This window comes from Oxyura jamaicensis, chromosome Z (assembly GCF_011077185.1).
Source record: "Oxyura jamaicensis isolate SHBP4307 breed ruddy duck chromosome Z, BPBGC_Ojam_1.0, whole genome shotgun sequence".
NCBI classification, from domain to species: Eukaryota; Metazoa; Chordata; class Aves; order Anseriformes; family Anatidae; genus Oxyura; species Oxyura jamaicensis.
Genome location: NC_048926.1, coordinates 36,338,345 through 36,362,484, shown reverse-complemented (window position 1 = coordinate 36,362,484; position 24,140 = coordinate 36,338,345). Strand labels below are relative to the sequence as shown.

At 41.6% G+C, this 24,140-nt stretch overlaps 1 protein-coding gene across 2 annotated transcripts in view; it reads right to left on the bottom strand.

Moving 5' to 3' along the window:
* Window positions 1–7,578, bottom strand: part of DENND4C (DENN domain containing 4C) — a 73,656-nt gene extending 66,078 nt beyond the window's left edge. For both annotated transcript variants that reach the window (XM_035309403.1, XM_035309406.1), the window contains exon 1: window positions 7,430–7,578. The gene's annotated coding sequence lies outside the window, so the exon portion shown is untranslated. The remainder of the gene's footprint in view (window positions 1–7,429) is intronic.
* Between the last annotated feature and the right edge of the window lie 16,562 nt (window positions 7,579–24,140).

The following is a 24,140-nucleotide window of genomic DNA, read 5'->3' as shown; positions in this document are numbered from 1 at the left end:
TTGGCCAACAGTTACATAGTCAGAGCATTGATCTGGGAGCTGAGCTACCAGCATTTCAGTCCCCACTCAAAAGAAAGGAAGTCACACAGACCTCTGTCACACTGTTTTAATGCTTTCAATTCTGAGATTTTTTTTTTCCCTTCTCGCTCTGCCATTTGTTGACAAGGTTAGGGAAGCACCAACATTGAGCACTGACAAAAAGAACAGGAACACAAATAGAGTCATCTGCAATGACTTTGAACTTACCAACCTGGACAACTCAAAAGCGAAGTATTTTAATGCAGATGTTCAATCCAGCCTTCTTCCCTTAGAGGAAACTGAACACATAGAACAGAGGTGTGACAACTCTTCAAGGATTAAAAAAGCTGGGTAGGATGACTAAGTATTCACAGCAAAACCTGAAAAACGTTTTCTTCTGCAACTCAGAAGAGCTTTCTGTTTGTGATAAAGTCAATAACCACTGAACAAAATACACTACACCATAGCTATTTAAAAAAAAAAAAAAAAAGCCAAGGGGAAAATAAACATATAGTACGATCCACCAAGTTTGTCTCAGGTATTGTGGGCCACGTTTCAAGCTCTGGGGCATTTATAGCACAGGTAAAATACCTCCAATGCCAAAAAAGAATTTTCATCTCTGTCAAGCAAGCATACCAGTTAAGGATGAGATTTTTTAAAAGGTTCAAGAGACAAAAGGCACTTGAAGCTCAAAGCACCATTTCCCTTCTCAGATTTGTTCATCATCTGGTTATACAGCTAGGAAAGCAGTCTAAAGTTAGAGGAACAACTTATTTATAGATTTTTTTTTTCTCCAAAGAGAATCAGTTAGTTCAGAGAGATTAAGAAGCAAAGGTTTTGAGGTTAATAGTGCAAACAATGTATGCGTACTGTGAATCTCACAGAAGAAAGGATAAAAACTATAAAAGTGACTATGCACAGCATTTGTTCTGTTTTCTTTAAATTAAACTGAAATGTCATATTAGTCATTACATTCATGGTGAATGAGTCATCATAATCCAAAGGAACTTAAGGCCGTCACATGTAATTATCTTAAAACATGACATCTACAGCAAAAGTTAGAAACATAAAGGCAATTAAATATATATACCAGAGTTTGAAAAAGACACTGCCTTTGTAAAGAAAGCATGAGGCACACACTGTGTTTTTTGAAAAAGAAACTCTCTCTTTGGTTTACCTATTCCTGCACAACTTTCTTCTTTGTTTATTAAGCATAATGTTAATGGCTTAATTTTCCCTAGAAGAGTTGTACCAGCATAGCCAGGAGTGAAAAAAAAAAAATCTTTTCAGAGACATACAGGTATTATGGTATAAGCCCCAGAGCAGGTACACCACCATCCGCAAAACCGATCTTTTGTTTGCAAAGCTTGTTTCTGGTTATGATTTGTGATTTTCTTATACCAGTAAGGCTTCGAGTTTGCTTATGTAGTTTATTAGTATAGAAAACATTAATGATGCTCTTCTCCTATTCTATCCAGAGAACAAACCAAAAAAAAATAAAAAATGGTGAGAATGACTACTTCAAGCCTAAGGCGAAACTAAGACGAAAAGTAAAAATAAATAAAAATAAAAAGTTAAGAATGCATCCCCAGGGTTATGCGTAATTTTAAGGACAGAAAAAAAGTCTAGTCTTTCACTGATGAGTCTAACTGCAAGAATCAACTTCAAGAGTCAAATTAATGTTGTACGGGTGACTGGTAGATTTGCTTTATCTGGTTTAATCAGAACTCTGAGAAAACAGTCATATACTTAAGCAGTTAGGAAGTTCTCCCTTTTATGTCCTGCTTACCCTCTAATATTCAGAACTGCAAACAAACCTGGATGAGGCATAATGCACCAGTAAAACATCTTAAAATTCCACTCAGTTCATTAACAAACCACATCTATACATCACAGTGGTTCATGATTTAGAAAGCATACAAGAAAGTGACTTTATTCTTCCTCCTCCTGCTAGACCCAAATTTTAATTTGTAGATGTTTCTGGGACCTGAACTCAAATGGTTAGCTTTCCTAAGTTCCTTCTACAGGACCTGGAAAGAGAAGCTTCAAAGGATAATTCAGAGCAGCTACAGTGAGACTTTTACCGGAAATTGCTCCCTAAGAAGTAAGCTGTGAAGAGCAGCAGAAGAAAGGAGCCAAGAAAGATGGGTCTCCCTAAGCTAAAATACACTTCTTTAAATATTCCTCTCTTTAGTCACATCCTCAGTGTCTTGAAAAACTTAGCAGTTGTAAGATACATCCTTTACGTGCATTAAACATTTCTCAGGCTACCCATACCCTTGTAGGGATTTCATCTGGTAAACACACGGCATATTTTCAATCACTTTAGGAATCTTGGAAAAGATATCATCTGTGCTCTCAAAAAGAAAAGCAAACACACACAAAACTCAGTATAGCTGGGTTCACATTACCTTCAAGCACAATTTTCTGCCACTTACATCCAGATATCCATCAGTTTATATTCTCATTAGAGTCATTCACTGCTAAAAATGTAACTGGAAGAACTCAAAACGTAAAAAAACGAAGACATTGGTCTAAATTATTCCCTGATCTAGTCAAGCTACTGCAGTTACTTCCAAGGATGGCTGGTCGATCAACTATTGAAAAAACTGGCCACACCTGTTAGCAGATTTTGCAATAGTCCCATTCAATGATTAGAGTAACTGACTGATTTACCTGTTGCTGTGACTCAGCAGTTTGCCTTGTTTCCTTTCTATAACTTCCTATTAGACTGAGGCAGATATCCTATAGAAATTCCAAAGCTTAAGTATCTGGCTATAGTTTGCCTGAAACATTAAGTGCTTGAATGTCTTTTTTGACATATGCTGCTCCTAGCTAACTGCCCTCTAGTTGTTGTACCCTCTCCTACATCCAACCACCTTTTTATATCTTTTTAAAGCAGAGTTTCCCCAGTATAGAGACAAGGCAGGAAGACACCTTACCTGCAAGATTACAACCTACATCAGGTTTCTTATCTGGGTGAGAATCTAGTTTCTTCCCCAAAGAAGCACACGGAAGGCTAGAGACATGCTATGTGACACCAGGAATAGCATCACTAGCGGGGAAGTTTTGCTTTCACCAGTAACACAATGCCCCAACATGCAAGACTCACACAGGGGAAGAGGAGCACTGAAGAATGCATCAGTGACTGGACTTCAGCTTAAGCGTTACTGATCAAAGACTGTAATTAATTAGAAAGGCAAAAGCTATCACTGAAATGAGTAAGTCTGGGGAGAAAGCAAAAACATGGGGTTCTTTGCCTCCCTAGTGAAAAATAGCTAATTTTTGTAGTAAAGCTGCAATTCGTTCAGAACTGGAAAACACTTTCATTTCAAGAGGAAGAAAGCTTCAACTACTTTGGAGACTTGTAATTGTAAACTCAGCTTTTTCTGCCAGAGTTGAACAGCTTAATTTGCAAGTCAATCCCTGATTTACACTATTTGTAACATCTTTTAAAGAGAAAAGCACAGGCTTTTGGTTTATGTTTGAAAAGCATCAAGTCTCTTTAGAAACGTTTTTGAGAGCAAAGGAGAGGAATTGTAATGTCACAAAATGAAGACAGATGAAAGAAGAATCCAGCAGAATTGCCCCAATGTACTTAACTGAAACAAAGTAAAAGAATGTTTCATGAGATGCAAGCCAACTTTATTCATGAAACTGTAGGTATATTTTTCTTGTTCTATGTATCAATAACCTTGAGAGTGTTACTCTTTACTCTTCAAAAAAAAAAAAAGAAAACCAAGTCACATGCTTAAGCAGAGAATAGCATTATAATCTTTGGTACTCTGAAAACCATCTTCAGTTTCCTGTATGCCAAAGCCAACAGTAAACATCAGGAGCCCAGTTACACCCTTGAAGAACCTGTAAACGAAACACAGGAGTACAGCAAGATATTAACCGAGCCTCAGCCTTCTGCTCTATTCCAATTTGGAACATACAGCCCAGTATAACTGTATTCCTAAAACTTGAGAATATGTCTGCATGCACATATTTTATGATAGAGGCAGTCACAAGAATAACTAACCAACAAGCAGTCATGCTCCACCAGAACCTATTTTGCAGTCCAGAAACTGTCTTGAACTCACCTTTTTAGGTTCTAACAACTGTTTGCACAGAAGCCAATGTCAGACTTTAGCTCCACGACTTTGCAAAAACAAAGCATGGTCATTATCATCATACCAATGGATTATTTCCATCAACAGTAAATCTTTATCCCACAGGAAAGAAGCAGCATCACATTTTTATATAACCAAGGACAAGAATTTTGAGTATCAGAGTTTGCAAGAGGGATGATTTTTGTAGCTAGATGGAAGCTAAGAAGTAAATCAAAGTCCAAAGACTTCAGTTTACAGTCTCACAGAAGCACTATATGAGGAAAACAGGTCTCGTGCTGCAGTGTAACAAAGTGATTATAATTTTACAAATATGAATAAGCAGTAATGGACAACTATTTGGCAATTTGCATGGGAGGCAATTTAATAACATCATTGTGAACCTCATTTTTAGAGTTTGCCCACACCAAGACCTTAAGTATCTTGAGTATCATTCAAGACAGTGACATACTTTGGGTTGACAAGCAAACACAGGAGAAAAAAAAAAAAAAAAAAAAAAAAAAAAGTTACTCCAGTAAAATTTCTACAGCACAAGTTACCTCTAAACAAAAAAGAAGCCAAATTACAGGTTACAGATGCTTTTTGCTGCCTTTTTCCACTCAGAATGCTGAATCAGGAAAGGAGGCCCTGCAACATGGTAACAATATATAGACTACCAAAGACAGTCTTCGCACATACTGACTGCTCTATGCTTGTAGCTGCCTCTGAAATTTATCTGTAAGCTCAATGAATAAGAGATGTGATCCTTTACATGACAGTCAAAAGACTACCTTAACTTCCTCTTGCATGTTTGGCAATTACAGCTTTCCCACCTCATTCTGCTAAGACTTTATTCCCTCTTTATATTTAAACAAACACAGATCTGCACATCAAAGCTACCTCTGGAACTTATTTGTCCTTAAGGCTTACCAAACTTGAACTCCAAACACACTTCTCCACTGGTCAAAAACAGACCAAAGAAAGAAGCACATTTATACAGATTCTGTTCCAAGCACTATATTTCAACAATACGTGGCACTGCTACTCCCTGTGAGAATTCATACATGTTGAATCAGAAGGATGCTATCCATATCATTACTTGGATATCCCCATTTTGCTCAAGTTAGATGGTTAGCACAGAAGGAAACATCTTTACTTGTCAGAGATTGCAAGAGTTAATCAGAAAGAAATCCAATACACAATCTTTGATTATTTAAACACTCAAACAAGGAAGCAAATGTACACGGCCCAAGAAGATCCTGTTACAGTTACTTTAACCAACCTTAACCTAAGAAAAAACAGGCAAATGTCATGTTATCCTTATCCATATGTATTTAAGAAAACGCCCGTCTTAATTTATAAGCCAATTAAAAGAAAATGCAATTTTTGTTACTTTTACAGCTATTACTGCTATGTATAATCGTAACCATTTTAACATAGAAATCTGAAGTCTCGTATACTGGTTTCCCTCCTGAATTCTTCCATTGCACTACTCAAGACAGAATGCATTATTAGCATTTCAAATCCACTGGAATGGTAAAAAAGCAGCCAGCCAGCCAATTATTGAAGAACTTATTAAAAAAAAGACTTACAGTTATCATACATAATAAAAGTATATGCTATCTAACAGGGTTATTCGTGGTGGTTTTTTTTTTTTGATTGTGTTCTTTGAGACAAGCATTTGACATACATGTGCTAGTCTGGTTAGTCACTTCAGTTTGGTTATAGCAACCTTCACAACAAGTCCAAATTGTCATTTTCCAAACATGTATGAAGTAATTTGCATTCCATCATTATTTTTTCCCCTAAAACACAGGGAACATTTACTCCCTTAACTTTTGGCATACTACAGTTAAAAGTGTGATGCAGAAACTTTCACTAGCCTTGAATTCGGTAAGCACAAGAAAGAGCTAAGAGCTAAGTAAGAAAAGAGCTATCAAAAGTAGTTAAAAACAAATAGTTTTCTTTTTATCAACATCTGCAGTCTCAAATTTAGCTTGGTCAAATACGCCACAACAAGCCAAGAAAGCACTACAAATACAGGCAAATACTAGTCCCTCAGAAGTCACACTGCTGTGAAAGACAATCGAATCAAACATGCTGTTTGATTACAAGCTAAGCCCTCGTGTAGCAGGTTGAAAAGTTTAGCCACGGGCATTAAGTTTGGAGTCCACACAACAGCCCGCGTTGGGATACGCTTGACCATAGCACCAGAAGAACAGCAGATCCCCACAGACCAGGCATTTAACCACAGAGCAGCTTGGGTTGGCAGCGACCCTGAAGATCACCTAGTTCCAACACCCGGCGTGCGTTCGTGTGATTCTGTTCGGGTTTTGAACCCTTTCTGAGACGGACGCATCAACAACATGCGACAGTGGTGCCTGAACACTTGGGAAGATGACGCTAGGCGCTGAGCGGAGACTGGATCACGTTCAAACCTGCGGACACCTTTGCGGACAGCCTTCCCCCGCTGCGCCAGGACGGCGCCGAGGGAGCACGAAGCCCCGGCAGACCCCCCGGGCCCGGCGGCCGCAGCCCGTTACCGCCATTACGCGCGCCCTTCTGACAGCCATGGCGCCGCCCGTCTCCATTTCGGCGCAGGTCGGGCGGCACAGCCCGGACACGGGGCGCTGGGCAGCCCCCGCGCCGCTGCCCTGCCGTCCTTCCAGCCCGGCCCTGCGCTCAGAGGTGGAGGCTGCCCGGGGAAGGGGCTTCGGCCAGCAATAGGGGGAAAAAAAAATATGGGGAAAAGGGAGGGCGGGAGGTGCCCGCGGGGCGCTCACCTGCGGCGCACAGCCACCTGCGCCCTCCCCGAGGTGCCACCGCCCTCCGGCGCGAGGGCCGAGCACGGCCCCGAGGGACGGACGGCCGTCCGAGGGGGAGCACGGGAATTAGGGATAATAGCGAGGGTTTTTAAATGAGAAAAAAAAAAAAAAAAAAAAAAAAAAGAGAGAGAGAGATCCGAAAACACCCCCCCCCCCTCCCCACCCCCCGCGGTGCAATGGCTCGCCGCGGCGCAGGAGCGCTGCCGGAGCAAGAGGAGGGAGGCGAGCCCTCGCCGGGGCCAGGCTCCGCGCCTCCTTCCCCTCCGCCGAGGAGGAAAACCCCGGAGAAAGGGGCGAGGGAAGGGGCTGCAGCGCCGGGGCCAGGAAGGGGCGCTCCCCGCTGCGGTGCCGGCTTCCTGCCGCGCCCCGCGGAGCGAGCGGTGGAAGGCGGGCACGGCGCCGGGTCCGGTCCCGCTCCGTCTCCCCGCCTGTCAGGCCCCCTGCCTCCCTCTCTGCTTCCCGGCCCTCCCGGCCCTGCCTCCCGCGGCCGCTCACCTGCCCACAGCCGCCTCGAGGGTCGCGGAGCCTCGCCCCGCTCCTGCCGCCTCAGGAGCAGCCGGACCCGCCGCCGCCGCTCCCGCCCGGGGAGGAAGCGGCCACCATGTTACTTTCTCCCCCGCAAACGCCTACAGGCGCCTCCAGGGCCCGCCCCGAAAGGAGGCGGCGGCGGCGGCCGGGACAGGGGAGCGGGCACGGGGCTCGCCCGGAGCCGCTGCTGCGGCCAGGGGGCGCCCGAGCCCGGAGCCCCGAGCCCCGAGCCCCTGGGCCCGGCCGCCGCCCGCCCGGGCCTCGCAGGGCGGGGGGCGCGGGGCCCCCTCACAGGCGGCGGCCAGGTCACCCGGCCGGGCCCGGGCAGCTTGGGGAGTTCACCAGGGGCTCCCTCTGGGGTTGGTCTCCCAGCCCGCAGCCGGCTTTCCTGACAAGATAGATGAGAACCGTCCCACCTCGAATAACAAGCTATACATAAAATATGAGACTTGAAAGGCAGACTTTATTTATTTATTTATTTATTTATTTTTAACTCCAGATCATACCTGTGTTGGAAGTGTTTGGGCTATATTTGAGCGAAGATGCAGCCTGCTAACTCTGATTTAAAGATGCAGAGTAAAGATTTATATTCACATCCAACACAAAGAAGGGTAAATCATACGAGCTACAAAGCCATTAACATTTCAGTAAGTTTTCTTTATTTCCTATTTATGAAACCTTGCAGGGTAGGTAGGCTCTTGAAGATTGGGACTTTACAAATCTTAAAGTGTACAACAAAATACCTGAGCAGACTTTGCATTCGTAATGCTATTATCCATGCTGTTATTTCCCATCAGATACTAAAAATCTAAGAAAATACACAAACTAGAGCACTGTTGCTTAAATATTGGTGCTGAATACCGCAGATATACACTGACTACTTACATGAGTGCACTTTTCTAGCTTTAACAGTATTTTGTGCTGACATTTCAATTATATTCTAAATAATGCAAGAGGAGTAGTACTAGAGTTTAAAAGCATTCATTTCAGTCTTCTACTTAAGGTTATGTCTTTTGAGTTAAGGGCTAAGCCTTGTCTTGTAATGATGACTTTGCAACATTGCAGTGGCAAATTTACTGCAAAATCCACTATGCTGATGGAGGTGTAAGGTGTGATACTGTAAGACTTGCTCATCCATACAGCCTTGAAGAGACTTCAACCACTCTAAATGTGGAGTAATTTCACATCAGTAGCATTACTCGTCTCTGAAAAAATAGGTGGGCACTGGTTGGAGTACACAGCTCAGACTGGTGAGTTTCCCTTAAAAAATTATCCACCTTTGATGAGTGTCTCAACATTTGAGAGTTTGTGGGAATTACAAGAGACATAAGGATTCCCTTATCCTTTCAGGCTGCACGTTTCCACGACCTCACACCAGCTCTGATAATCACCAGAACTTGCAGTAAGCCATTTCAATTAACTGACAGAATAGGAAACTCAAAAGTTTTTTTGCTGGGTTAGTGGGTTAAATGTGGTCCCCAGGCAAGTCACTGGGCAGCAGAACCAGCATGAAAAATAAGATGACCATCTTTTTGGCAGCTGTGTGCCACCGTATTGTTCAAGTCATCGTTAAATTCCACCCACTCAAAGGAGAGAATGAGGCCAAGACAGAGACAGCTGATTTTCTTTTTATGCCTCTTTGGCCCAGAGAGGTAAGCTGTCCTCCTTGAAGCTAAAAGAATTCTTCTGGAATATTATCAGTTTCTTGATTCATCCTTACTGTCCTTTAGCAGGATTTAGCACATAATCTAAGAATCAATGGTCTTTTTGTTCAAGAAATAATACTTAGTAGCATGCATGTGCCAGACAGCTGCTGACTTATGCTGAAAGCCTGTAATTTAAGAATCTTACTTTATTGCAAATGATTCATATTCATTTTCAAGTAGCACAAAATTCCCTGTTCAAGGAAGGTCCAGATAATTTTCAAATCATTTCAATGAAATTGCTTTAATTTGTCACCAATTGTCAAATCAACAGAAGACATGATTTTTTAGTCTTATTGGAGCAAATAATACATTTATCTACCTCTGACATGCATAGATAGAGATTTATGCAGAATGAGTCTATGATAAGCTTACTCGGAGTCCTTGGAAATAAAAATACCTTGTCTTTACAGATTCCTGACTAAGCACTTGTTAATTTCTTCATTTAATACCTACTGGAAGTTTTCATTCTTTAATCCTGTAGCTCATATGACTCCGTAGTCATATTAATTATGGCAGTGACATCAGTGAACACTTGATCTCTGGCCTTTTCAACTATGGAGTAGAAGTTTTGTCCAGAAAGTGGATAAAGAAAATGAAACAAATGTCCCGAGCAGTTGAGCTAGCTGAGATCCTAATTGTTGGTTAACTTTTGAGTAGCTGTTTAAAACTGAAAGCTATGAGTCCAAGTGTTTCATCTAATTGTACAGCTGGTTATGGTTTCACAATGTATTGCTAAGATTGTGTGATAGGGGGTAGAAGCTGAAGATTCACATGCTCTTTCTGGCTTTAATCATTTAATCAGTGACATAATCAGTGACAGAGACAGGACAAACATACAATTATTGTTGTACATAGCTCCAGCTTAAAACATACCTGATTCACAGCAATTAAAAATGTAACTGTAATTGAGAACTCCATTTCAGCAACTCCATCTATCTGAAAGCCACCATTTTGTAGGAAAACGTAATTTTTCTAGCTGTCACTCTGTTGCAAGATCAAAAACCTAGTTAGACAGGATTGTCTTGCTAGAAAGGTCTTCATAAATACCAGCCGTGGAGCTGACGGATCCCTTCCTTTATATGGTCTTCTTTGAAGAATTAGCAGATGCTGCTTGAAACACTGGTCTAAATTCAGGAATACTTTAAAACTGTTCATTTAAAAAATCAAGTTTTCTTGATCTTTTATGCATAAAATGTGGCAGGATTTGTTGATTTTTTTGCCTTCCTAAGTCTTTTGCTGTTTATTTATTTATATATTTTTTGGAAATACCACGTTCCTGTTCCCTCTAAAAGCTTTCAGTTACTGTCTTTCATTGTCCAGCCTAGAAGATAATGGGTCTTAGACTTGTTTTGTAAAGGCTTTGTAAATATTAATATCTTGTTCCTTGTCAAGTCTCACGGATTGTGTTGGAAATGGGCACACTCCTAGAAAACTGAACAAAACAGAAAATGACATGGGAGCATGTAAATAAGCACATTACCATTTATATTCTGTGTGGTAGTTTAACACTGATGGGCAGCTAAGCCCCACACAGCCACTCTCTCACTCTACCTCCTCAACAGAACATGAGGAGAAAAATACAGAGAAAAACCTCATGGACTGAGATAAGGACAGGGAGATTGCTCTCTGGTTACCATCACAAGCAAAACAGATGCAGCATAGGGAAGTTTAATGTATTTTATTGTCAGCTAATAACAAACTAGAGCAGTGAGATCTAAAAGCAAACTAGAAAAACCTTCCCTCTATCCATCTTATACCTCCTCCTCCCAAACAGATCAGGGGAATGGGTATGCAGTCAGTTCATAATGCTTCACCATCACCATTCTTCATCCTCACTTTCTTCCCTTGCTCCAGTGCGGGAGACCCCACAATGCAATGTGGGCTTCCCACAGGCTGCAGTTCCTCAAGACCTGCAGAAGTCCCTTCCAACCGAAACCGTTTTGTGAGTCTCTAATCTCTCCAGCATGGGTCTGTACCATGGTGTCCATCCTTCAAAAATGGACTGCTCCAGCATAGGTCTCCCACAGGCAGCAGCTCCCACCAGATCTTCTGTTCCATCATGGGCTCCTTGCCATGGATGGGGTGCATTTCCTGCCAGGAACCTACTCATTAGTGAGTTCTCCATGGGCTGCAGCTTCCTTCCAGTCATATCCACCTGCTGCAGCGAGGGGTCCTCCATGGACTGCAGCATGGAGATCTGCTCTAATGTGGTCTACGGACTTCAGGGGGACAATCTCCTTCAGCATTGGTCCTCTCCATGGGCTGCAGGGAAAGTTCTGCTCTGGCACCGGGAGCACCTCCAACCCTCCTTCTTCACCGACTATGGTGTCTGCAAGGCTGTTCCTCTAACATTTTCTCACTCCTCTCTCCCAGCTGCTGTTGCACAGCAGGGTTTTTTTTTGTTGTTGTTGTTGTTGTTTTGTTTTGTTTTTCTTTCCCTTCTTAAATCTGCTCTCCCAGAGGCCCAACCAGTCTCTCTCATTGTCTTGGCTCTGGCCAGCAGTGGGTCCCTTTTGGAGCCAGCTGGAGCTGCCTCTGGTTGACATGGGGCAGCTGCTGGGCTTTGCTTACAGAGGCTACCTCTACAGACCCCCTGCTACCAAACCCTTGCCAAGTAAAACCAGTAAATGCTGTTTTCATTTAAGAATTAGAGGATGAATGATTCTTATACTAAGAAAGTGCAGAATGCTTTATGAGAAGGGAGCATGGAGGTGGCTGGGGACTGGAGCTGTTGTGAGGGTTTTCTGCTATGAATCCAGGCATCTGGGAACTGGCACTGTGTTGGTTACTCCTTACTGGGAATGGGAGATTTTCTCCCTGAGAGTTAAAGACAGATCTCTGCTGCTTGAAGATTTCTCACAGCTTTCCTATCATCTGTCTCTACATTTCCTCTAGCCACTTCTTCCCTGATACATCTTATATAATTTCAGTCTCAGCCAGGTGGCCTCAGCCTTCCCAATCTTTGAGGATATTTATGTGGGGGAAGGCTTCCTAGAAAGCAGTTCCCACACTAGGGTGGTTGGCTACTTACTAATAGAGACTAGATTTAACATGTCTGCAGAGACATATTATGCAGTCTGAGATGCATTAACTCGGTGATTCCAAAAAAACTTTAAGCCTGAGGAGGGGGGACTCCATCACATCCCAGTTGCGTTTTCCAGTTTTCTTATTTCCTCCTTTATGATGGCAAAACAGTTCACATACTTGTGCAGTGAATAAAGCCAGACAACTAACGTGTATACATATATGTATATATTAAATATGAGTCCAAGTTCAGTTTTCTTGTGGTTTCACAAATGCTTTTGATAGCAAAAGAAAGGCAACGGCAAGGGCAGAAGCATTCCTTTCCCAAGTTAGTCGGTCAGCTTAAGGAGTCCTTCAAAAACAGCCTCTGAAAAGTGTCTACATACTCATAGCAGGTCTAGTTACTATGGAAGCAGACAAGCACTGTTTAAAGTGTGGGACATGAGGTAGATCTGACTCTTCCACGCAGTTCAGGCTTCTGTAAAAAATTAACAACTTACCTTTGCAGTATGTTGTATAAATGAACTAGTCCACCATTGCAATTTTAATCCAGAAGTACCTTCCTGAGACCTTTCCCTCAGGGGAAGAAATAATCAGTCAGTGAAAATAATGGAGTTTGGCCTTACATTCCAGAGCATATGTAAATACATCAAATGGGTGTGTATATGGTTTTATTTTCCCCTTCATAGTTCCTTTTCAATTTACTAAGGTGATTTACAGGAAAAAGGGTGGGAGGTCAGATGTGAAGGGAATAGGCTGAGTTCAGAGGCTGATTTGTATGTAGACATAAAATATTTGACCCTGTGGGAGACCATTCAACTACAGAATTGCTTCTCTTTCAGGGCTCCACAGGTAAACAGCTAGTTGAATGCTGCCCAGCTGTTTTGTTTTCTCAGGTAATGGTGTTTTCATCTGAACACAAAAGACTGCAGCCTTCCCAGAGACCTCTCCGTTCAAGTTTTATATCTCCTGCTTAAGAAAGTTAGGGGAAATGACCTTGTAACATATTTCTGGCACCAGATGAGTGAGGAATGAGGTAGAATATCTCCTTACCCAAGGTTTATGTCACTGACTCAGGAGTGACTCAGCCTTTCATCTTTCCAAAGTAAATAAATAGAGTTCTTTGCAATTTACCATGGGTGGTGGTTTCAGTCATGACCTTAGAAGTTTGTGTTCTCTTTTCTCCATGTATTTCTCTCTCTCTCTCTCTTTTTTTTCTTTTTTTTTTTTTTTTTTTTTCATTTCATGATAACTATTTTCAGGGTAACCATTCTGCTTCTTTGCTAAACCTTTGTTAAAGGTTTCCACTTCTCTCCGGATTTCATTATAAATCACATAACCAGGAGATGGCATGGATGTATGATAATTTCAGTATTATTTGGTTATGAAATGTTCAGATATGCTTGATACGCATATTGGTCATGCGTATCATTTCAGGAAACAGACACTGTATTTCTACCTCTCCCCATCTGTTTCAAACTAGCTTGTACAAAGGGAGCCGAGGGGCAGGCGCCGAGCTCTGCTCTCTGGGGACAGCAACAGGACCTGAGGGAATGGCATGGAGCTGGGACAGGGGAAGTTCAGTCTAGATGTTACAAAAAGGTTCTTCACCAAGAGGGTGGTTGGGCATTGGGACAGGCTCCCCAGGGCAGTGGTCACAGCTCAGTGCTGCCGGAGTTCAAGAAGCATTTGGACAATGTTCTCAGAAAAATGGCTTGATTTTAGAGAGGTCCTGTGTGGAGCCAGGGCTCAATAATCCATGTGGATCCCTTTCAGCTTGGTGTATTCTATGATTCTGTGTTTCTATGAATCCCTTAATCTCTCTATGCTGATTATAATATTGTATAAATAATATTTGAGAGAAAAAATGTGTAAATAATATTGGGGAGATTTCAGGATGAAAGCACAACAAAGTACTGTAATTATTCATTATCATTGACTAACCAGAAAACTTAGGACTCAAGCAGGAAAATATTTCTGCTATAACAATGTTTTCAGACTTCATTGAACTATTACGTGGGTTTATACATGAGAAACTGCAAACCCCTGCTAAGACTTTGTTTCAATCTGAGGTAATTCAAACACATCCAAACAACAGATTTTCCTTCAATTGTCCAAAAGTAAATGTTGTCTTACAAGTAAGTAAAAGCATGAATAAATCTATGGTTAGCACTGAGTGAAAGACACTGATACGAATTAGTTCAGAAATAGCTTATGTTTGCCTGGTAAAATGTTCAGCCTTGCTTGTGTGTTCCCCAAGCACGACAGACTTAGAATAACTATATTTAACCGAAAGCATGGACTAATGTCATGTGCTCTGTGACAGTCTGTAGAAGTATAACTTCTAAGGTATTTGTTGCAGTGCAGTGGTGCTTGGATGTTCTTTCTTCACTGAGAAGGTGTTGGGGCAGGCTCCCCATGGCAGTGATTATGTCATTACGTCTGCCAGTGTTCAAGAAGCATTTGGACAATGTTCTCTTAGATATATGGTCTAACTCTTCAGTTGCACTGTGTAGAGTCAGGAGTTGAACTCAATGATCCTCATGAGTCCCTTACAAGTACGGATATTTTATGGTTCTGTGATTCCTGTTATAAGTTTACTGTTTTTACTTTAAACACTTAGGAAATTTTTCAGAACTGCCTATCATTACAGCAGTATTAATGACAATGCATTTGAATTAAAAATTACTTAGGGAAGGTGCAGTTTAGGTTTAGCAAACTTCTCAAGTTTGAAAAAACTAAGTATTTAAAAACATTATTTTAAAATCTAAAAACAATTATTTGTATTAGCTCGCGATAATCTCTTACTGGGGTCTTATCATTACCCATGTCTATCTAGTCCTGGTTTTCTCCTTTTGGCTTCTTTCTGTTTTTAAGTAGAAAAATATATATAAAATAAAAAATCACAAGGAAAGAAAATGATGATATTGGCAACTAGAATGTACATTGAGCTGTAATTCTATTAAAGAATATTTTTATCCAAATAATAGTGAATAAAATGCTTTTTGAAGTATTTTGTGGTATGTTATTGGTTGTTGTTGATACAGTCCTATTAGATTGCAGAGCACTTATGCCACAATGTTCATCTGACATTGAATTACCAAGAAGGGGAAGGTTATCTGCTTTCACATACAGAGTCGGAGAAAATTACCCTTGTCTGGAGCAAACAACTAAGCAAGTCAGTATCATAATTCATCTATATTCTTGTCCTTCATAGACAATTAGTAACTCAGCCTGAATCTGCTGCCCATTCTTTGGTGGCTTAGCATCTAGATCCTGAGAAACACCACAACATAAAAGCTACTCTAGTATTAAAAAATTGTTAATAGAGATCTATCATTATTGAAGGTATTCTGTCTGTCATAGTGTAAATGCAGGGTATATGGATTCAGCTATATATGTGTAGGGGAAGAGGACAAAATACTTCAAACCTTAGTAATTTATGGCACTGTGGAATAATATATTTTAGTTTACATATTAGTATGTTCACAAGAATATTCAAAATGAATTACTTACAATAAGAATCCAGTTTATGCTACCATATGTACCTTCCCATTGTCATTCCCCCAAATTATAAGAAGACTGCTTTTCATTACATGCACTGGAGTAAATACAGAATTTGTACATATCTACCAAAAAAATAAAAAATAAAAATTTATCCGCAGCATGTCACTGACTTTGCTTGATGTTCTGTGTTCCAAGTTCATGCCTGGTTGGAAAAAAATAAAGAAACTGTAAATACCTTATGAATTAGCGCATAGATCTTTGAGTGGCATGCATGAAAGACTTTCTTTTTATCCAAAGAAAGCATGTTACACAAGTAACTAACCCAATATAGAACAAAGCTTCAGCAAATAAAGCATAACATAATGAGCAGATCTGCATCAATGTAAATTCATGTAGTTCCCTCAAACACTGCCAATCTTTGCCTACTAAGAATCTTTTGTATTATTTAAAGTATGAATAGGGTAACAGTCAGAATGTCCTGTTCTTTGGAAACAGCCATGCTAAATATTGACATAGCTCCAATGACAGCAAATGTCCATGAGCTGTTGATTATATGAAGGCTACTGGTAATTCTTTACTACTGCTGCTGTAAGTGCCACACTTAGTGTTGTTTTGATATAATGATGTTTGTTGCTTTATTTGTACTCTAAGGAGTCATGTCTTTGAATAGCAATTATATAGAGAATATGAGGTGGATAGGAAAATCTTTTCCATTCTGACCATTAGGTGGAGCTAAAAATCCTGCAAATTGAAACGTTGATATTCCTTTCCATCAAGTTATCCCCACCTCTATTTGGTTTTGATATGCTTTCAGTTTTTCATGGTACAGTATGGCCTTTTAATATAAGCTTTCTCAGAAAACTTCAAACTTTAGTTTCTATATGTTCAAAAGTCCAGCAATAAAAATCTTAAGAGTGAAGGCTTCATTTCAAGCTGTACTTTCTACAGAGTGTGAAATGTGTATCAGTATCATAGTGTTAAATTCTTCTGTTGTTGTTTATGCTGGGTTAAAAACTGTGTGGACAGCTGGGCCCAGAGAGTGGTGAATGGAGTGAAATCCAGCTGGTGACTGGTCATCAGTGCTGTTCTCTAGTGGTTCTAGTGGTCAGTGTTGGGGCCCATCCTCTTTAACATTTTTATTGATGACTTGGATGACAGAATTGAGTGCTCCCTCAGTAAGTCTGCAGATGACACCAAACTGGGGGGAAGTGTCGATCTGCCAGAGGGAAAGAAGGCCCTGCAGAGGGACCTGAACAAGATGGGTCAATGGACAGAGGCCAATGGGATGAGGTTCAACAAGTCCAAGTGCCGGGTCCTGCACTTCGGCCACAACAACCCCATGTAATGCTACAGGCCTGCTGTAGAGTGGCTGGAAAGCTGTGCAGAGGAAAAGGATCTGGGGGTACTGATTGATGCTTGCCAGAACATGAGCCAGCAGTGTGCCCAGGTGGCCAAGAAGACCAATGGCATCTTGGTCTGTATCAGGAATAGTGTAGCCAGCAGGACCAAGAAGGTGATTGTCCCCCTGTACTCAGCTCTGCCGAGGCCGCACCTCGAGTACTGTGTTCAGCTTTGGGCCCCTCACTACAAGAAGGGCATTGAGGCCCTGGAGCATGTCGAGAGACAGGCTACAAAGCTGGTGAAGGGCCTGGAGCACAAGTCCTGTGAGGACCAGCTGAGGGAACTGGGGTTGTTTAGTCTGGAGAAGAGGAGTCTCAGGGGAGACTTTATTGATCTCTACAGCTGCCTGAAAGGAAGGTGTGGGGAACTGGGGGTCAGCCTCTTCTTGCAGGTAACTAGTGATAGGACTAGAGGGAGTGGCCTCAGGTTGTGCTAGGGGAGGTTCAGTTTGGAAATTAGGAGACATTTCTTCTCAGAAAGAGCAGTCAGGTATTGGAACGCGTTGCCCAGGGAGGTGGTGGCATCACCATCCCTGGGGGTGTTCAAGGAAAGGTTGGATGTGGTGCTTAGGGACCTGTTTTAGTGGGTGACAGTGGTGGTAGGGGGATGGTTGGACCAGATGATCTTGGAGGTCTTTTCCAACCTTAATGATTCCATGATTCTAAAATGCTTCATGCTAATCCATACTGAATGCTTACAGACATGTTGTTTTCTAGAAGGAGAAACACAGGGTCAGAGAGGATTTAAGGATATGTCTATGTTCAAGGCATTGGTGTGGCCTTACCTGGAATACTATGCACAGTTTTAGACACCACAATGTAAGAATATAAGAACAAAACCATTAGAGAGCATCCAAAGGAGGGCAACAAAGATGGTGAAGGCTCTAGAGGGCAAGACGTATGAGGATCAGCTGAGGTCCCTTGGTTTGCTCAGCCCAGAGCAGAGCAGGCTGAGGGGAGGCCTCATGGCAGCCTGCAGCTCCCTCACGAGGGGAGCGGAGGGGCAGGCACTGAGCTCTGCTCTCTGGGGACGGCGACAGGACCCGAGGGAATGGCATGGAGCTGGGACAGGGGAGGGTCAGGGTGGGGGTTAGGGAAAGGTTCTTCATTGAATGGGTGTTGGGGCACTGGAACAAGCTCCTCAGGGCAGTGTTTAAATCACCAAGACTGTCAGAGTTCAAGAAGTGTTTGGACAATGCTCTCAGACACATGGTCTGATTTTTGGGTGGTCCTGTTTGTAGCCAGGAGTTGGACTCCATGATCCTTGCGTGTCTCTTCCAGCTCAGGATATTCTGTGATTCTATGATTCTATGTGGTTGTGAAACCCTCTAAATCAGTATGTTCAGCAATATTATTTAAGTTAAATGAATCACCTTACTAGATTTGATCTCATGTATTCCTAATGTCAGAACTGGTGCACTAATATATTGAGTTAAGCCTGCTTTTCACATGGACCTTAATACTTAACTAACTATCTGATGTAGACTTTCTATTGTAAAAGCAGGCTAAAACTGATAATGTGGAACGTCTTGATACTGCAAGTGAATTTAAATGTACTGGGTCCTGTTGATGTTACTTGGACTTTGTGTGGACAGTGTTAGTGAACAAAGCTTCAGTTAGAATAGCAGGCTGTAATTTCAAATGTGAGTGTCTTATTTTTATTTGCAATCTACAGAATATGCAAAAGTATTGAAAGAGGAAAGAAAGGGGAAGATTTATGATTTATAGGATTTATTCTTCCATGTGGTGTTGGGAGGAAGCGTGGTAGTTCTAGAAGTGTTAACCATAGCGTTACTTTTGTAGAAAAAAAGAAAATATTTCAAATTCTAGCTACACCTTCCAAAACCCTGTAAATATGTTTGTGGTTACGAATTATGCATAGAAAAAGCCACTGTTTAAGTCTGTGATTTCTTGATATTCCACAGAGATAATTTGAAGAATTCTTGGCTGTTCCCTCCCACCATCCTTCATACTATGGCCTTTTGTAATGATTCTGCATTTTTTTAGTAATGTGTGCAGCATTCATAAGGAGATATTTCAAATTTTACATAACTGTTTAAACTTTCCTTCTTGTCATGACACATGCTCCTTTACATATGTGTCATACAAACGTAGAAGTTAACGTTCTTTTAATATGTTTAATTTATGTCTTTTGTTTAAAAAAGCCTATTAACTGTAAGCTGTAGAATATTATTGAATTGGGTAGATGACACCTGGAATGCAAAAGATGACACCTGGAAGGCATCCATTCCAACTGTTTTTATTGAGGAGAAAGTTGTACCTTGGGAAGAAAAAAAAAAAAAAAAAAAAAGACATCAGATAACTCGTTATCTTTTGGTATTTGAAGGACAGAAATGCTGCAGTACTGCATAATGCTGTTTTCACCAAAATGATAATTACCACCTCCACTGGTTGTCACTATTTTGGAATCTGGTTCAAAGACCATTTTGTTCTCAAGTTAAACAATCCCAATTAGTTGTCTCAATCTGTTGAAGGCTTTTTCCCTCTAGGAAAGAATTAATTCCTGCCCCCTTGCACAGTGAAATCTGGTCTGCTGAGGAAGCTTCAGAAGTCAGGAGGAATTTCATGTGTTTTGGGATGGTGTTGCTTGCCCTCTGTTAACTGATAGACACAACAGCCATGTGACTAGGGTGGACCATTTGTTACCATTTTGTAGGATTAACAAAGATTCTTAGAAGAAAACAAGTAAATAGGTAGACAAGGAATGACAGATTTCTTTTTTTTTTTTGACTCAGTATGATTAGTTACTCCTACTGTCCAGTACATCCATAGCCATATTAATATAACAGGAATTATTTTTTTTTACTTCAGTGATTATTTCTGTGCTGAACAGAAACATTTTGCTATACTGCTAGTATGGTTAAGGGTTTCATATGTATTTTATACAACATGGAATGCTTACTCCTGAATCACTTCCTCTTGAACCATTGTTTTCCTCTGCTTCCTTTTCTGCAGATGTTATGCTTTTATGCTGATGTATGTGGAATTGCACAACAGAACTGTTACTTTCGTATGAAACTTTGGTCAGTCTCATGATAGTGACAGGCTTTGTGCTGTGTGTCTTCTGTAGACTCTAACCAAAGGACAACGTACTAGAATTACTGTTAAGATCAGCTGTGTCATAGCATAATATCAGAAGTGACTTAGAAAAGCATTCTTCAATCAAAAAATCCCTCAAAAATACAATTAAAAATATACAAATATATATTAACTTAGGGAGTTAGCAGGGTTCCCTGGGAATCTGCTTTTGAGAGCTTAGGGGTCCAAAGGAGCTGGTTACTTTTTAAGAATCACATTTTAAAAACAGGCAATACCACTGCATTGTAAATTGAGTAAGTAGGCCAGAAGATCTGCTTGGCTGAACAGGGATTCTTTATGGAACTCAAATAGAAAAAGAAAGCATATTATCTCTCTAAGCAAGATCAGGCCACACAGGAAGACTACAGAGCTGCAGTCCACATTTGTTGCCATCACCATTGTAAGGAATCAGTTGTATCATCTGAATGTTTATAAATCTGATGTGATTCATCCCTGGGTACCAAGGGAGTTGGCAGATGGTATAGCACTACCCTTCTCAGTTGTCTACAAAAGGTCTGGAGAGGTCCCCATTGACTGGAAACTAGCCAATGTTATCCCAGTTTAAAAGAAGAGCATAAGAGAAAACCTCAGGAAGTACAGACCTGTAATTTTAACTTCAGTGTCTGTGTAGTGGGTTTACGTGGCAAGGTTTTGGTAGCAGGGGGCCATAGGGGTGGCTTCTGTGAGAAGGATCTAGAAACTGCCCCATGTTTGGTAAGGGCCCCACTGCTGACCAGAGCCGAGCCAATAAGTGATGTTGTTTGCGCCTCTGTGAGAGCAGATTTAAGATAGGGAAAAAAACACTGTGCCACACAGCAGCTGGGAGAGTGAGAGGAGTGAGGAACAGCCCTGCAGGCAGCAAGGTCAGCGAAGAAGGAGGGGGAGAGGTGCTCCAGGCGCCAGAGCAGAAGTCCCCTGCAGCCTGTGGTGAGGCCCATGGTGAAGCAGGCTGTCCCCCTGCAGCCCATGGAGTACCACAGTGGAGCAGGGTTCCACGCTGCAGCCCGTGGAGGAGACCATGGTGGAGCAGGTGGGCCTGCACCGATGGAAACTGCGTCCTGTGGAAGACCCCTGCCGGAGCAGATTCCGGGCCGGACCTGCAGCCCGTGGAGAGGAGACCACGCAGGAGCAGGTGACCTGGCAGGAGCTGCTGCCCATGGGGGACCCAGGTTGGAGCAGTTTGCTCCCGAGGGATGGACCCCGTGGTATGGACCCATATCTGGAGCAGTTCTTGAAGAGCTGCTGCCCGTGGGAAGCCCACGCTGGATCTGTTCAGCAAGGACTGCATCCTGTGGGAGGGACCCCACAGCACAGGGGACGAGAGTGACCGAGACAGAGCAGCGGAGAAGCGCTATAGACTGACCATAGCCCCCATTCCCCCGTTCCCCTGCGCCGCTCAGGGTGAAGAGGTGGAAGAGGGTGGATGGAGGGGAAGGTGCTTTTGGTTTCTTTCCTTTGTTTCTCACTTCTCTAGCTTGTTAGTAATAGGCAATAAATCTTACTATCTCCCTATGCGGTGTCTGTTTTGCCAGTCACAATAATTACTGTGCGATCTCCCCATCCTTATCTCAACCCTTGAGCCCCTTTCATCGTATTTTCTCCCTGTTCCTCTTTGAGGAGGGGGAGTGAGAGAGCAGTTGTGGTGGAGCTCGTCTGCCCACCCGAGTAAAACCACCAGAGCCTGGAAAAATTATGGAGAAGATTATCCTGGGTGCTACTGAAAGGCATTTAAAGGTAATGCAGTCATCAGGCCCAGCAAACATGGGCTCACAAAGGAAAAGTCCTGTCTCATTAATTCAGTATCTGTCTATGAGAAGATAATCCACTTAGTGGTTGAAGGGAAGGCAGTGGATATATTTTTTCTGGATTTCAACAAAGTTTTTGATACTGCCCCTCACAGTATTCTCCTGGAGAAATTATCCAAATGTGAGATGAACAGGTACATAATATACCAGGTGAAGAAATGACTGAATGGTAGAGCTTAAAGGGTTGTAGTGAATGGAACTGCATCAGGCCAGTGGCCAGTCACTAGAAGCATTCACCAAGGCTCAGTTTTGGTTCCAGTTCTGGACAATACTTTTATCAATGATCTGGATGCAGGAGTTGAATGCATCCTTAGTAAACTTGCTGGTAATTCTAAACTGGAAGGTGATGTTGGCTCTCTTAAGGAATGAGAGCCTTTGCAAAGGGATCTACATAGGTCGAAGCATTGGGCCAATAGCAAAGGCATGAAATTTAACAAGAACAAATGCTAGAATCTGCATCTAGGATGGAGTAATGCCAGACACAAGTACAGACTGGGAGGCAAGTGGCAGGAGAGCAGCCCTGCAGAAAGAGATATGGGTTTACAGCAGACTCCACAAAGCTGTTTTCACATTAGTCTTGTCCAGTGCTGCACAGTGGCACTGATTAGAGCAGCTCTGAAACAAATACAACAAAACTGCTAGTTCAGTGCTGAAAGCAGCTGCATGAGAAAATTACAGAGAAAGATGGTTACAGGGCTGGTCAGTGCAATTAGAGCCTTTTAGTGCACTTTTAGAGCCTGATATATATATATTGTATGCATATATACTGGTCCTGCCACTAATCAACAAATCGTTGCAGCATGATGAAATCATTGCCCCTGTTCCATAACTCTGTGCACAGTACCAACGTTCTCCTCGTGTGTAATATATCTGTTTTATATAGACCCAAATATTGCACTTCAACTAAAGCATGAGTTAGGCTGTTGACTCCAGTGGAGTTTTATTGTGATGGTGGCCAAACACTGGATCAGATTGCCCAGATGAGTTGCGAACAGTTCGTCCTTGGAGATACTGAGAACTAAACTGTAGTCAATCCTTGGCAACCTGTTGCAGCTGACCCTGCTCTGAGCATGGATTTGGAATAGAGGCTTCCCATGGTGTCTTCAAGACTCAGCAATTCTCTAATTCTGTGAACTGGAATGCATGGACAAGTCATTAGGTACAGAATTAGTGTGGTCAGAAAAGTAATTAGCCTATTGTATTTCTAATTGTTATTTATGTGGATAGGCATGGCCAGAACTCACGGAACTCTTTTCAAGTACAGATAATATGCCATATATCTTAGTAACATACAAGGAAACAATGAGGCATTCAGAATGAGCTTTCGTTTAGTAGTCAACATGCAAATATTAGCAAGAAGGTCAGACATATTTTCACTACCATGTTTTCACTTTTTTGCTTAAAAATTTATTCTAGTTGATATCTGCAGTAAACTTTTTATTAATATTAGTGGGATCTGTTATGAACAAAAAATGTCATAAATTCTTGTAACTTCCATAGGTTCTGTATAAGGAGAGAAAATATCAGTAAGACCATATGATCAAAATGAGTTATTTTTCATGTTGTTACAAAATCATGTAAGTGTTGCCGGATATCAAAATGTTATCTCAATGATATCTAAAAAATACCAAAAGGTTAGTGTGATACTACGTACGTATGTCAGTAAACAGAAATAGGAAGTGAGTCTTTTCTAAATAGATTATCAAAATTATTCTTAATATCTTCCAGTTGTGCAGAAATAACTTTTATAGAAGGATTCAAAGCAGTAATGTAGTAACGAACTTACAGGAGCTTGTAGGAGCAAGTGGAGCATGGAAGAGAGCTTGTATGAAATACCTGTCATTGTAAGAAGTAGGTGACAATCTCAAAATTGTTTACTGTTCATGATATTATACCTTTATTTCTACATAAAAACAAACACTAGTTTTGTAATAAACTTGAGGAGTTTTTAATAGTTACTTTAATTCATTTCACTGCAGAATATTAAATGTCACCTAGCTATGATGTAGCTGCAGAAATTCCCATATTTCACTGGTACTGATAAGCATTATGTGTATATGCAAATAATTTTAGTAACATGGGTGGAACTAATACTTAGACAGTATTATGAAACAAATGAAATAGATTCCCCCCCAGA